The sequence below is a fragment of the Agelaius phoeniceus genome, chromosome 3 (genome assembly GCF_051311805.1).
Source record: "Agelaius phoeniceus isolate bAgePho1 chromosome 3, bAgePho1.hap1, whole genome shotgun sequence".
NCBI classification, from domain to species: domain Eukaryota; kingdom Metazoa; phylum Chordata; class Aves; order Passeriformes; family Icteridae; genus Agelaius; species Agelaius phoeniceus.
The window spans coordinates 47,768,335-47,784,421 of NC_135267.1; the positions used below are offsets into that span (position 1 = coordinate 47,768,335).

The window sequence follows — 16,087 nt, forward strand, 5'->3', positions numbered from 1 at the left end:
GCAAACAGAATGAAAAGTTTTCATACACCCCTAAAATTTTCTTATACCAAGTAGTTTCCATAACTGTCACTGAAATCAAACCAGCAAGACCTCAAAGAGATCAAGCAGATAGTTCCTGAACTTCTGGAGAATGAAAGGGATACAAATGAAACATCTTTTTTGGGACATTAAAAATCTCTACTCTTAGGAAGAAGAGACTGAAAATTACACATTCTGGGTACTACCCATGTGAATTTAAATATAGTAAGGCATTATTTCTGGTGACACACCAGTTAACTATTTTTCCAACAAACTCGAGGAGGAACATTACTGAGATGCAGATGCAGCCAAGTAATGTCACTAAAATGCCATGACTGGCTGGTGGAGCAAGTCTGGGAGATTGCTGGGTATGCCTAGAAGGCAAACTGGCTATCAGGTTTTCAAACCCTCTGTAGAGCATTGTGAGTGCAAGTGGCTTGGGTTACTTTTGCTCTATAAAAGCCTGATAAATAAATCTTCTGATAAAGATTCTGCACTAAAAAAAAAAAAAAAATTGTTACTTTGGGTATCAAGCAGCTACAGTTTGAACTTCCTAGAGACAAGGGGCACTGAATTTAAATATCAAGTTGTAATCCCTGGGCCAACAAAGCTCTGTTTCTTACTAATGTATCCTCCTTTTCTCCCCTTTACTGCCTAGTTAGTTGTGTCATTGAGCCTTCACTTTCACCTTCCCTTTTGCTCCATGTCTCCTGCCACCCTGAAAAGGTGAGAGAAGAGCTATGGCTAGTCAAGCAGAGCATACATGCTGACTTGGTTTGGCAGCATCCAGGTGTTTGACATCCACAAGCACCAAGAGTCCCTTCAGGAGCGTTAAAATCAAAGTCTCCTCTACACACCTGCCTATTCTGAAAAACATTGGTCATGAATATCATTCACAATCATCTTCAAATTTACTCTGAGACATCAAAAGACTCCAAGTTTGAGGGACAAGCAAACAAACTGCTTAAGGCTTATGCCTACAAGAAACAAAATATACAAAAGTCTATGTTTTTAACATTTATTTCTTTTCCATACTAAAAACCTCACTCTACTCTTAATACATTTTAAATTTTGCAATACACAGACAGCTGTACTGTGTGGTTCCTCACACTACAGGGACAGGGGACCGAAGGTACAGTTTCAGAAACCCATAAAAGTGGCATGAATCTTCAAATATTCACTATGTAAACCCAAAGAATTTCTTATACTTCATTTTATTCTTAGATTGCTTGATAAGAATGCAAATTTGTACACAGGCAAAAAGAAAAAAAAAAAGAACTGGTATTAAAAACTGAAGCAAAGAAACCCAAACTACAGGTGCCAACAAGGAACTTAAAATTTATTTGAGGAATTCTGGCAAGTCATCACAAATGAGCTCTCATAGGAATACCAAAATTAGGTCAGCAGTTTCTTGTGAACATCAGGTAAAGAAAAAAATGCCCTGAAAACACAGCAAAACTACAGCCAAGAAGGCTGTAGTTTATGCTGCTTTTCTTCTAGGTTCAGCCATTGCTAATTAATATAAATCATCATCTAGGTCTCTCTTCCTTTGAGTCAAAAAGGGGTAAGATAGCTTCAACATGTTCTCCCACTCCCCCAAAAACCAAAACTCAAAGGAAAAAGTGTTCAAAACCGGTTAGCTATATATACAGGCAATGGCAGGTACTACACATCTAGTCCAAGCATGAGGCATGCACTCAGATTTAAGCATATCAGCAAAGGTAATTTTGCATAATTTGCAAAATTATGATTCAGAGATAAAGTTACTTGAGATCCTCCCAATCCTTTTGTTTTAATACAGTGTATGCCTTACTTTGCCTCTTTAGCATATGTGGTAATTGCTCTTTTAAGTTCCTAAAAAGTAATTCTTGACAAAAGGGCATTGGAAATTCCTACACCAAAGAACCAGAGGGAATAAGAAGCCCCCTTAAAGCAGCAGTCAATACCTGATGTGCTCTGGGTGAAACCCCAAGGCACCTCTTTTCAAGCAGTAAGCCACCACACTCTTGTCAGAGAATAGAGTCACAAGAAGAGGAGAAAAAAAAAACTGACTCTCATCTATAAGATGAAAGGACCATTTCTGACATTTTTGGTTCATACACATGTTGCACACAGGCTGGCAGTGTGCTTGAACAGCCAAGGTCAGTTATCCTGGAGGGCATCTGTATCTCCAGGAAGGTTGGAGATTTGGCCAGGCTGGAAGGGGTGAGGGCACGGGGAGTCAGTGGGCTTGCTTGTCTGTTTGGACAGCACTGATAATGCCTCAACTATTGCAAAACAGGGAAGAGAAAATAGTGTTAAATGCTTCATACTGAGCAATGCTCCAGCTCCTAGCACTCCTTTTATAGAGGATTTCCCTTGTTTAATTTTTTTTAAGAGATTAAAAACAATATACAAAGAAGTCAGTGTATTGCTTAGAAACATCTGCCAGCATTAACATAAGAAAATTAAGAATATTTTTAGGATCAGCCTCTACTACGCCCATTTATGCATCAGCAATTTCAAAACAGCATAGATCAGCCACAAATCAACTCTAACAACTAGTCTTCCAGACAGAGCAATCAAAGTATATATATATTAAAAATACCTGAGTCACGCTGGTGGAGCCGACCTCCAACACAATTTGAATGTGTTCGATTTAATTAGAAGGTGCTGACAAGTGCACACACATTTATTCCATAAGAAAAAGATAGTCACCTTTGAGATCTTGAGCAGCAGCAGCCACCACACTACCTTGGAGCTCAGTGGCCAAATGAATATGTAATATCTCTAGCTCTAAACTCCCACCCCTTCCTTCTCTCCTCCAAAACCACTCAAGTATTTAAATATTTAAAATTGGTAACACTGGCTTCTGGTCTTGCCACCATCCAAATTTTACTCAGGGCTATGATGAAGAAGACTAAAGGTGCTGGCATTGTCTGGAGTAGGTACTGCTCTCCTGCACTCAGTGCTGTTTGTTGCCTCATGTCCCAAAGTTTCTACCAAGATAATACACATCACACTCTTCAGAAAAGAAGTTTTTGACTTCTCTATCTTGCTGACAATAACCTAAGTTTAATCTTGCACAGCCCATTTAAAAAAATATTAAATGTGAGTTGAAACACATCCCCCTCATCTTGCCATTGGAACTATTTTACTCAAGCTGCAACCGAACACCAGAAAGCTTGTGAGCTCTTCACATGACTTAAATCAAAACTGGAACAAAAATCCTGAATACTTTCAACTCTCACTCTCTCCCCCATGAGAGCTTAAGTACTGGGCCAAGTGACCCTAGTTTCTGATTAAATAAAAGCAAATGAATAAAAGCCTGCACCCTCCTGAGCAGGTGAACTTCACCTGAGTGGCCATGGTAAGAGCTGCTCACCACACTGCCACTAGTACCTGGGGAGGATGTGTCCCCAGGGGGTTAGGGGGCTGTGTGTGTGCCCATTATTTACTGTGAACAGGCAAAGCTCCTCATTTGTCCCCACAAACCAGTGATCAGATTAGTAGTAAGCTTCCACTTTGAAATATCTCTTGCACAAAGTCCTTCTGCTCTGTAACAATGCCTCAGTGACCTGAATGAGCTGTGTAACCCAAGGGTTGTTTCAAAACCAGGAGGGGCCTCTTGCTCACTCTGAGCTGCAACAACTCATCCTACAGTGATAACTGTAGTGAGTGGAAAAAATACAACTAATTTTCTGGGGCTGGGCAAAAAAGTAATCCATCTTTTTAATTTTTAATCACCGTGAATATAAGCAGTTCTGCAACATTATGATCAGAGCATTGTGAACACCCATTAGCTCAGGGATAAACAGCTCATTTGTGTTGGGAGATGAGAGGATTCACAGGTAAGGCAAGGAAGGTGAGCAGTGGAGAAGACCAAGGTAAGCAAACATGAAGACAGGATTGCTGTAAGCAGGGTTATGGGAACAGAACAGATGAAAGAGGGAGCACTAAAAGAGCTTCTGTCAGCAACAGCCAGTGCCACAGAGCTAGAACAAGCACCCAAAGAAAAATCAGAGGAGGAAAACAGTGGTAGCAACAGCCAGAGTAGGAAGGGAGACTTTGAACAACTTCTCTGGTGGGAATAAATATTAAAGGTTAAATCAAAAAAAAAAAAGAAAAGAAAAAAGAGCAGCCTGACATTTCCCCTCTCTTGGCAACCTTCCCCTGCTCAAACCTCTCTACCACTTCCTTTTACACCAATGGGCTCTTAAGACTTCCTTTTTCTTAGGTGGAATAGATACCCAGGAGGTCCTCCAGGCCCACCAAGCACTCAATCCAGCCATCTCCCTGACCACCAGTCAGGCAGGCAGCACACAGCATACACTCAACACCTCAGACACTTTGCCACAGCTACCTGTGAGCCAGAATTTCCTGAACTAAACATTAATATATTACACATTGAAGCAGGTACATGCAGGTATACAATCTACACCTTCAGCTGATCTCCCACACTGGACTTCTGAGCAAGGTGATGTGAGCCACACTCTCTTAGAAGCAGCAACAACTGCGGGGTAAGTCCCACGTGCACAGGTTTGCTGATGGTTGGGGTTTACCTTGTACTCCAGTTGTTTTGTGTTTTTTTCAGGCAAATATTAATTTCAGTACTTAAACCACTAAACATGAAATTTTCATTTTGTGTGTGTTTGGAAAAAAATAATCAAATAGTGTAGGAAGATTAGACCTTAAAAAACACAAACTACAGCAAATCACACATAGTACGTCAGATAGCTATAACAGCCCACTCACAATGACAGAGCCTCAGGAATCTAGTGGAGAAGAAAACACCTTCTGGGTATAAAATTTTAAGCACAAGTTTTTGTCCCACAGCTCCCATGAGGCTCACCTGGGTGGCACAACTCTTACTTCAATCCTCATATTTGCTACCAAACATTAACTTTAAAGCATGTAACTCAGCTAATAGCCAAAGTTCTGCCAGGAAAACAAACAGAATACACACAAGGCATCTCTACATATGCTGTTTACTATGCATTTTCTTCACTGTTTTAACCAAAATGTGATAAAATCTTGCTGCTTCAGGTTATATTGCTGGAGGAAGCCTGAAGGACTGGTGGAAAAATTCACTAGAGGGAAATTGAAAACCTTTGCAGTTTTCTGTACACAAACACTGGGTTGGTCACTTCCTTAGTGAAACTTAATCAGAGGACCACCACTGCTCCAGCTCTTTTTGAGGTGACAGAGCCCACAAGTACTCCCCTGTAAGGGAGAGTTTCCACCAGCTCCAGCTTGAGGGAAATGAAGATAACTGGCAGCAACTGAAGATCTGGCACCAAATAAGCAATTTAATTAGCCGACAGGTGGAGTGAAGTAATTATTCCTCTCTCTGCAGCATTTGGGAGACCACATCTGGAGTACGCGTTCTGCTTTGGGAGTCCTGGGAAAAGAAAGACTGACGTACTGGAGTGAGGCCAGTGCATGTCCACAAAGCTGCTGCAGCACTTGACATATGAAGGCGAGACTGAAGAGCTGGGTCTGTTCAGTCTGTCCTGGGAGATACTCAAAACCTGCCTGGATGAGGCCCTGGCTTTGAAGTTACCCCTGTTCTCTTCAGGGAGATTATTTCCTTCAAACCTACAGCTCACCTCAGAGATGTTAGAAAAACTATTAAAAAGTAGTTTAATGAAAAAGCTAATAAAAAAGTAGTTCTAGAAGGAAATCTGTTATCTCTAGAGAGATCAGTTACAGAAAATAACTGAACATTATTACAATATGACTGGGTAAAAAATACATAGGTGATCACTCCTTTAAACAACATTAATCGTTTCTCTCCATTGTCCTCCACCCCCTTCTTAAAGTATGATGTGAAAGAGTTCAAAGCTACATACCTGTCACAATTTAAAACTGTTTAGCAAGTTCCCATACCAACAATCATGAAGTAAATCTACATGATGTGCTTTGACTGCCATTTTCAAGATATTTTCTCAGAAATTATACCTCACGGTGGCAACTGCTGATTATAGAAGAAATTCTTATCACAGTTTTGGGTACTTACATTATCGGCAAAAAGATTTTATTCCCTTTGCAGAGTTGCTTACACCTGCATTTTCTTAATATTTTAGTGATATTTCACTTTTGGAAGAGAGTGTCAACAGCAGTCCAGTGGCATTAAGAAATCCACAGATATGTATTAAAACTTCAAAATTAAACTTGAACCACAAGCTCTCTGTACTAGTTTACTTTGGTAAGACCTTGTTCACCAAGAATTACTCTCAAATTCTTACGATGATACAATTTGAATGCATGCTTCTCTAAACAAGGTAGATTGAAAATAAACATTGCATAGCATCACAGCACCATTGCATACTATCATACCACTGTGTCACCTCAAAGTTTGTGGGTAGCTGTTCTAGATGAAGACCCTATGGAACATAATAATATAATATAATAATAATAATCCTTTTCTTTCGTGGGGCAGATAATGTAAAAAACAAAAAAAAACAAACCCCAATAATACTAAAAAATAATAAGTTTAGTTACAATTTTTAAAAAAGCTAGTTTGAGTAGTCTGATGCTATGAAAATGAACATTCATCTAGTTAATCCACTCTTTCTGGTCATTGTTCTCTTGTCTCTTATTTTTTATGTCAAGAAGTGAAGCACAGCCTCTGCAACACCACACAAATACACTCACAGCAACCACGAACACGTCATGGTGGTCCTGGAAGCAGTGCAGGCACATGAGCACAGTGTTCCTCTGGGCTGCTGGGGCTCTCCTGAATCTCACACATGAGCTCCTCTGCCCACCTTGGCAGTGCTGAGGAGGCACTTGGGTATCTTGGGTCCCAGACTTGCCCTACCCAAGGAAATAAAACCAAAGCCATGCAGATTGTTCTCAGCACAGTCCTGCCGTGCCACACCAGCTCTAAAGGATGACAGATATCTTCTGTAAGACACCAACTGACATGACAAATCGTGGAGGAGTTGACCACAAAAGCAAGATTAGGCTGACTCGTTTAACACCTACATCTGTACACGCAGCTTCATAAAGCAGAACTGCCTACTAACTCTACTGCACAGGGAGGAGAAAAAATCCCCCAACCCCAACAATGTAACCTCATGATTTTGAACTAAGATTTGCTGAAAATGTAAGGAAGGGCAGAGACAAGGTTACCTCACCCTTAAAGAAGTCACTGAATCACACTGATGGTCAGTGGTTTAAAAAAAAAAAATCTATAAATGCAAGATTTTTTTAAAACTTTTTACAGGGCCAGCAGCAAATTTCTGTGAATGTCGAGTCATCAAGCAGTGCAAAGCGATGCTCTCCCCACCCTGCCTGCCATGACTGAGGAGGAGGAAAAGGGACACAGTCTTCCCTGCACACTTTTATCTGCAGCCCTATTTGTTCCTTTTTGGCAGCCCCACTTGAACATTAGGACAAGGAGTTCTGCAGTTTTTAGACAGGCCAGTAATGCTGCCCTAAGCAAGAAAGACAGTCAATGCTTGTCTTCTACCTCCCCCCGTGCACAAAAGGTCACTTCCGACCTTCAAGTGTAGGGGATGTTTCTTCCACAAGGTCACAACATTTAGCAGCTCTCTTCTCAGTCAAATTTTTGGGCTCACTACTTTTCCAGCAAAAGAGAAACTCCTAGAGAGGTGTTCAAAAGAAACTGAAGCCAATGCTATGTGTGGGGTTTTTTTGAGAGCATACAGCCTGCTATACTGAGAGTTAAATCTGGCTCTTCAGCTTGTCAGCTCCTGCACACTGATCTTATCCCAGTTGTAGGCTGATGGGCTTACAAAGTTTTTCAACAGTGAATACAGCTAGTACAATGGGTTTCATTAAACACTTTTTTTCTCCTTTTAAAGGTGGTTTGCCTCGGCCTTTCTGAATAAAATAGAAGAGATATTAAAAAAATAAAAATAAAATAAAAATCCAATAGCTATTTCTCTTCACAAGTCCAAAGTATGAGGTCGTATGAATATAAAAATCACTGACCACTCAAAGATACCTGGAGAATCTAATATTTGGAAAGAAAGACCTGCATATTTAGCTAAAGACTGTAAATTAAAATTATGAATAACCTCAGATACTGTGCTATTCAAAAGATTAGTTTTAAATAGTTTTACTCCTTCTTGAAGAGAAAGAAACCAGCAAGACATTTTCAATTAATTTGGAAATGGGAGTGAGAGTATTTCTTGATGAAATCACCAATTTAAATGCTTCATAGAGTGATAACATCCAAAAATTTCATAATCTTTTGGCTATCTCACAGATTAACCCCGAAGGAAATTCAAGAGTTTTCAGTTACTTCCCAGAGAGGAAGACAGGCAACAGAACTAGAACTTTGGCTGATCTTTAGACAAAAATGTTGCTGGATATGGGCTCCCTCTCTGTAATTCAAAATTTGTTGGCATACAGTGACAGCATGCAAAAGGACCTGTTCACAGGAAGTTCTAAAAGCATGCAAGAGGTCATTAACTTCACCATAATAAATGCCCTCCACCATTAACCTCACCACCAAGAACAAAACCTGAGCATTTACATATAGTTTGAGACAAGAAACAGTCTAATTGCCTTCTCAGATAACAGGGGCTTCCATACCAAGTCTCAGAGATGCTCTTTTTTCTTGGAAAAAAACATATCATAGCTGCCTAGTGAGGGGTGCCCATAGAGAAAAACCAGTCCCAAGAACAAATATCCTCTCTTTTAAGGGTGTGAGAGTTTGTTTTGCTTACACCTGCTCTCCCCCTCTGGGGTGAAAGCAGCTGGCTGGAGGACACAATCACCACCATTTTCCAAACAGGGACTATGAGCTGGTCTCCTCTGCTAAGCCCTAAAGGATGACCAGGTATGGGATGAAGCTATGTGCCCAGCACTTTCATCACCTACTGTGGTGGCTCCTGGCTTGGAGAACTTCTGAACTAACCAGCAACAATTCTTCTCAATTATTCTGGGCAAGATCATCAGCTTCAACTATAAGCCCCAGAGCAACTCTGTGGTTTAAAGGTCAGGTACAAAGGGGGAAAAAAACCCAACATACATGTTAAAAAAAACCCCAAAAAAACCAAAAAAACCAACCCAACACAGTTATCTGTACATTGTTATCAGCAGCCAAGACAGGAAATACATGATATTCCAAAGTCATGCCAGGAAAACTTTCAGAGCTGTCTTTTTTGTAAGTGGTACAGCTGCAAGTCAAAGATCATCGTTACGCAAAGTGCTCTTTCACACACAGGTTGTTCAAAAACAAGGGAGGTTGAAAGGTCTTTATTAATACAATAAAAAACCTTCAAATGAATGTTAAAGTTTATTTGTTAAAAACCAGCAAAACAAAAAGACCCAACCCCACCCCTTCCCTACCCCCAACAAGTAAAATAATTGAAATTGTAAAGAAAAAGGATGCTAGGAATCACCAGACAGGTCACTAGGGAACTGCCATGGAATGGTAAAATTTTTCTTTAAAAAAGCACAAACCTGAATGGGCATTTAAGATTAAACTTCATTTTCACAGGCTGTTTAACTTCTCTGTATAGAGAATATAGCAAATTTAGACCTGCCCTGATTGAGATTATCTGGCAAAAATATTTTCTACTTGGACTATACCAAAAAGGATCAAGAACTATTTTGGTCAAATCTGTTAACAGAGGAAAACTGGAGCCAAGAGGAAAAGGACAATTTTAAACAGAGAAGATATTTCATGTAAGCCAAGCCAATCATTTGAGGTTTCCTCCTTACTCCTCCCAAAATCACTAAAACAAGAGTTATTTTCATGTTAAAATGGTGCCAAACACTTCTTTTCTGTTAAAGCAAATGTGCTCAATCATACACACACAAGGGCAGCTTCCTCTGCCTGCTTCAACCAGCTCTTCCCTTGGTCTGTTCAATGTCCCTCCACCCTGCCACTCCTCCCCTTCATACATTGTCCTGGTGCCACTACCATCACTTTCAGCTTCAAAACACTTTCCAAATTCACCACTTTTTTATTCACATTTTGGTGAATAAAACAGTACTTTGCAAGCATTTTTGGAAGCTTCAGTACTGATGGTACAATTTGTCTGAAATGTAAGGTCTCAGTTTCAGGTTATAATTGTCCTTACACGGCCAAAGCTTTAGATGTTGACCTGTCTTTTAGAGCTCCCAGAGCCGCTGCAAGGGAGCTTGGAGGATGTGCAGATGATCTTCCAGAGGCCATGCCAAGAGCTGTGAAGCAAAGTGAGCTATGTGAGGTGGAGTCTTTCTGTTCAGGGCTGGTTGCTGATAGTGCCTTTGTTTTGAGGGGAGCAGACTAGCTGCTCTCACAGCACAGGATTCGATACTATTAAAAGTGTCTCTGGCTCCTCTGAGGAGCTCTGACTGGCATTCTTTGTACTTTAAAGCACTGAACACATCACTCACAGCCGCTTCTCAACATCCCTCCTTTCTGGTTGTAGCCACAGGGAACCTAAAGCAGCATGGAACAAAGAATTTCCCTAGGCCAGAAAAGGCTTCCAGTCATTGTTGCCTCCTAAAAATCCACCAAAACAGAGCAAAACAAATAAGCACAGAAGGGTCACCTTCCCCTTTCTCATCAAAACATTCTCACGTTGCCACTGCCTTGTAGAGTTCACCACATTAAACCACATCTCAGTACGATGAACATCAATGAACTTGCTCTAAAAATTTAGGTTTCTGCCTTAAGCAAGAAGGACTTATTACTCACAGATACTTAAAAAAATTATAGTGTGGGAGAGGCAACCTTCAGAGATGCAAGACCTCTCTGAATCAGGAGAAGCTGGGCAGGAAAATGTGGGCTAACCTCTCCCCATAGCACCTTGTCACAACCAACATCATCCATTCAAACTGGGATGTCTTTGATACGAAAAAGGAGCTGCATTTTAGGAAGGGCAAGTTTAAAATTAATCTGCTGTCTTCATCCTTCTTGGAAAAAAGATTTAACCCGGACCATCTAATTCAAATCAGTTGATACTTCCAGGCTATCTTTTTTGATAGCTTTTTCAGATTAAAAACATTCATTCAAATTCATGGCATACAAGGAATAGAGCTGGTCAGGAAAAGTCTGACAGTCATTTTGTGCCAGATGATTTAGTTCTATTGACACCTTAAAGCTCTGTAAAACTGCTGCTGATTTTATACTCCAGTAAAAAGTCAAGGTGTCAGAGGTTCTATTTTGCTCCAAACAGGTGGCAGTATTTCGAGTTGAAATCCTTGCTTTCACAGCAAGTTACCATTTAAAACAGTCAGAAGCAAGATGAGGCATCATGTTTTGACTGACTTGAAATAATATGATTTTTCACCTCCCCCAGTAAAAGCAGTGATACCGTTCAATTTTGTTTCCGTTCCAAGTGAACTAAAGTTCCAAAAAAGCTCTACAAAATGCGATTGTTTTCCTGCAGCCAGTGGTAAGGACAGCAACAGGGTACTGCAACTCCTGTAAGGTCAGGCCTGTTCCCAGTTTCAGGGCTCAAGGACACCTCCCACAGACAGGTTTCACTTGACCACTGTCAAAGCAGGAGGCAGATTGCCTGCCCGAAACCAGAGCCCTGCCCGAGGCAGCAGGTGAGGCTGCTCTGGAGCACAGTGCTAACGGGGCTCTCGCTCCCTAAGGAGAGCCACACACATCTCACATGCACTGAAACAGCTTCAGCCTTTCGTGTTTCATCTGCACCTGTCATTTCTCTGTCTGGAAGTCAGGCACTAAGGGCAAAATCCATGACAGGATGCAAATGCTAGAAATCCCAATTCTTCTACACCTGCATGTTTATCGTCTACTGAAATGCAAAGCTGGTTGGGGTTTTTTTTTTGTTTGTTTGTTTGTTTGGGTTTTGTAATTTGTCAGGGGTTTTTGTTTGTTTGGGTTTTTGGTGTGTTTTCTTTTTTTAATATATATATATATAAATTATTACCACCTCACCAAAAGAAGGTTAGGGTTTTCAACCTCTAATAGCTAACCTTAAGCCACCATGGTACCGAGTGAGACACCCAGCAGGCAGGCAGATGCAGCCCTGAAGTTTCACCTCCTTCTGAGGCACTTTGCACTGGGTGGCCCTGGCAGCATTTCCCTGGCTGCTGGGAAGGCAGCTCTGAGGCTCACAGTGTGTTCAGCATGGCACAGCAAACAGCCACATCCCTGGTTCAGGAGAGCCACATCTCCAGGGATCACAGCTCAGGGTGCTCCTCACGGAGGCACGCAAACCCTTTTGTGGGTTTTGCCTCAAGTAAATGGCTGACTTGCACAATACAGATCCGTGGGCCTTTTGTCACCAAAAGAATCCTTAATTGCTGGATTTCAATGAGACTGCTCGGGTGAACCAGATTTGTCGGTTCAAGTCCTGGTTTTGGAGTAATGGGTCAAAGAACTTGTGAAGACACTTCTGTGGGAGCTGCAGGGGTGGGAGAGGGCCAGGAGTTACTGGTTTTCTCCCTCTGAAAGGAAGGTCACTTTGACAATACACACTGCCAGCAGCAGACTTGCCCATAAAGCAAATTACAAAGCACTGTCCATGACACAAACAAACACCATTATTATACATTCAAAGTAGTGCCCAAACTGAATTAAGCAGAACTTTACAGAACAAGTTTGAATCAAATATTAATGTGCACCCCAGAGAGAAGGACGAAGGGAAAGCACATGCCTCCAACTCTTTTTCTCCCTGAAGTAAAAAGCACAGTAATGCAGCAAGACAGAAGAGTGAAGGTGCTGATTAAATAAAAGTAATTGGGCATGAGATGGCAAACAGCTCTATACTTTCCTTAACATAATTAAACATATATAAACATCACTGTAGATGTACCATATTACCATATTACAGTGTGAAATCATCCCAAATGTGTTGGGCAGTTTTCACTCACCTTAGCCACAATTTTATTACACTGTAAATCAGTGTTAATGACACCATGTCCAGATTAGTGTATTCAGCTAAGCCACAGGGCCAGTGCTCACAGAGGCCCTCACCATACCAGACTCCACTCATGATTTCAGATGACACCATTTAGCTATTTCACATCAAGGTATTGTGGAATCTGTTGTAGTCTGTCAAAAATAAAAAGTTCCTCAGCAATGTTTTTCTTACTCATATGAATACTCATTTTCTTACTCAATAGAAATTTACCACGGGGTCCTAACTTTTGAAGACACTTGTTAAAATGATTAATATCCAACTTCTTTACACCACCTTATTCATTTCTGGCTTACACTGTCTGCCATGCCCATATGCCAAAGTCATTTGTCCCTCACTGAAGACATGTATTTACTCGACACCAAAATAATTTCCAGAGAAGGCTGTTCAGAGTTTTATACTTAACTGGTATTTTATGCCACTATGTCTTTCACCAGCAGGCAACACAGAGTTTCTGAAACAACATGCCTGAAGCATAAACCACAAAACACCACAGCCAGTGGCCTACCATCAGACAACTTTATATTGGAAATTGTTTCTTTTGCCAAAGACAAGCCACGCAGATGAGGCAGTAATTTGTTGGAGGTGGAGTGGAAGGATGCTTACAGGCACCCTCTAAGAAGCATCTGAACATTTCAACAAATCTGCAGCCTACTAGCAGCAAAATACAAATTTCTAAAGCATTAATTAGGCAATCTTTCTCTTTTTCATCAAAATTATAACTTTATGGGGTAAAAAGGGCTCAAGAAGGAACCCAATGTTTTTTTCACGAGAGATGCCATTCCTAAAATTGTTCTTATATTGCGAAAAGACATTGACCTACTGACATCCATCAAGTGCTACTAGTTTTCTGAGTACACACATCAAGGTGCTGAAAACTCCTGAAACACTGGGGCCAAAGTAACAACCTTTCCAGTTTAGTGATACTAAATAAATGTGCCCCTGTAAAAATTAACTGTAGCCCCTCCAGTTTCCCACTGGGTCAAGCAGTGGCTGCAGTGGATGTAACTGAGAAGTTGGAGATGTTGCCTTCCCTCCCTTCCCACTCTGGTATTTTTCTTCTGCACTCCTTTGTTCACTTAACAGGACTTTGTTTGAAGTGTGTTTTTACTCCTTCACTGCATGACCAACCCACACAGTCAGAAGACAGGCTTATAAAAACCACAGATCTCCAGCAGGGAGCTCAACGGTGGGTGTAATATTGGACACAGCTCTCCATTCATCACGCACATTCTCTAGATTTCAAGTTGACAGTGTCCCTTTAGCTTACTGTTCCTCCTCATGGGAGACAAGGCGAGTCAACCCTAATGAAAACACTTCCTCCACCAGCATATAAACAAACAGATCTTCACCTGCAACCGTTCTCAGCTTCCAGAACGCTAGTTAAAAACACATCAAGACAAAAAGAAAAAAAGGAAAAAAGAAAAAAGAAAAGAAAACAAAAAGGGGTGTGGGAAGGAGATACTAAAAAGTGTTACAGCTGCAGGGATGGTGGAAGGAAGGATGTGGGAGTTAAGGAGGTTGTATACAAGGAGGAAAATGACAAGGTCTCAAAGGCGTTCCCAGTCTTGTGCTTGCATTTCAAAAGCCCGGTCTGCCCTGGTCACTCGTTATTTAGCGTTTTAAGAATCAGAGCATATCAGAGTGACGGATGAGCAACTGCAGAGGGTTGCTTTCCACTCAGCCAAAACCCTCTCCACCAGCACCTACTCAGCCCTGCCCTCCCCGTCACTGCTGAAGGGACCGAGGTATCATGGGCTTGTTCCCACAAAGTGACCCCCTTCCCTGGCCAGCCCTCTCCCAGAGCTCACGCACACGCAGAACCCACACAGAGCAGAAATCGGGCGAGATCCCGAGGAAGCAGAGGCCAAACTGAGCATTATTAAGGAGGTCGGGCGACACGTACACTGTGGCTCTGCAGACGCAGCAAAACGCTGGCACCCATGGTGTGGCGTTTGGTATCTCTCCCTAATCTCAAATGTAGCTGAAAAGGAACTGGCACCAGATCAGCGGCCTCGTCTGGGGAGGAACAGAGAGGCTCTAGGGGAGACACAAGAAACAAGCCTCTTTTCACATCCTACCACCCTTGGGCATTTTGTGCGTCCCTTCTTTCTTCCCTGAAAGAGGCCTTTGTCACAGACGCGCAAATCCTATACGATTTATTTCAGAGGGAGAGAAGGTCTTTTTATTTATTTCCCCCCCTCCCCTTTTTCGCAGTTCGGCGACAACAAATACGTCCCTGTGCTGCGCCCCCTCCCCTCTCCCCGGCCGGTGTCGCGGGGGCGGGGGACAGCGGCACGGGCGACCCCCGGGCACGCAGGGGCCGCGCACGGCGGTCACGGGCGCTGCCCCCGGCCCTGCCCGCGCTGCGGCCGCGCTCCGGGCGGGGGAGGCGGGCGCGGGGTCCGCGTGTTCGTGCGTGGGGGAGACCCGCAGCAGCGCGGCCGCCTCCCCTCGCCGGGAGCCCCCGCACCCCGCCAGCGCTCGGGCGCACAAAGGAAACAGACCCGCCGCAGCATCCATCCATCCATCCATGCATCCATCCATGCATGCATCCCCCCGCCCCCGCTCCTCCGGGCGGGCTCCGGCCCCTCCGTTACCTGAGGCGGCTCGGCTCGGCTCAGCTTAGCTCAGCGCAGCGCGGGGCCGGGGCGGCGCCGCCGCACTCGCATCCTCCTCGCTCCGCTCCTCCGCCGGCTGCCCCCGCCCGCCCGCAGCGAGGGGCGCCGCTCCGGGCGCCGTTGCCTCTCCCGGGGCGGACGCGCTGCGCCGAGCCGCGGCCGGGCGCGGAGGCGGCGGCTCCGTGAGGCGGCACAGCCGCAGCCTAGGCAGGGATGAGCTCGCACGGGCTGTCCGCGCTGCCGCCTCGCCTCCGCTCCGCTCCGCCCGGGCGAGCGCGGCTCGGGCGCTCCGTCCCTCCCTCCCACCGGGGCTCTGACAGATGGCGCAACCGCAGCGCCGCCGCCGCCGCCGCCCGGCCCCGCTCGGAGCCGGCACCCCCCGCCCGCCTCGCCCCTCCGCGGGGGTGGCCCCTGACTGACAGCGGTGGCGGCCAATGGCGGGGCGCGGCCCGCAGCAGCCGCCACTCTGATTGGCGGGCGGCGGGGGAGGCGGGGCGCGCGGCCGCGGGCGGGCAGCGCCCACCGACGCCCCCGGGCAGCGGCCGCCGCTCCGGGCGCCCGGCGCGGCCGTGACGGAGGCGGACCCGGGCTGGGAAGGGAAGGGAT

The 16,087-nt window shown here is 44.0% G+C and overlaps 1 protein-coding gene across 4 annotated transcripts in view; it reads right to left on the minus strand.

Annotated features, from left to right (window-relative positions):
* The window catches only part of FYN (FYN proto-oncogene, Src family tyrosine kinase), a 138,018-nt gene extending 122,156 nt beyond the window's left edge, over positions 1 to 15,862 (minus strand). For 2 of the 4 annotated variants that reach the window (XM_054629021.2, XM_077175207.1), the window contains exon 1: positions 15,461 to 15,859. The gene's annotated coding sequence lies outside the window, so the exon portion shown is untranslated. Of the gene's footprint in view, positions 1 to 15,460 lie in introns of all 4 variants that reach the window. The other 2 variants (XM_054629023.2, XM_054629022.2) reach the window with 2 other exon arrangements.
* Between the last annotated feature and the right edge of the window lie 225 nt (positions 15,863 to 16,087).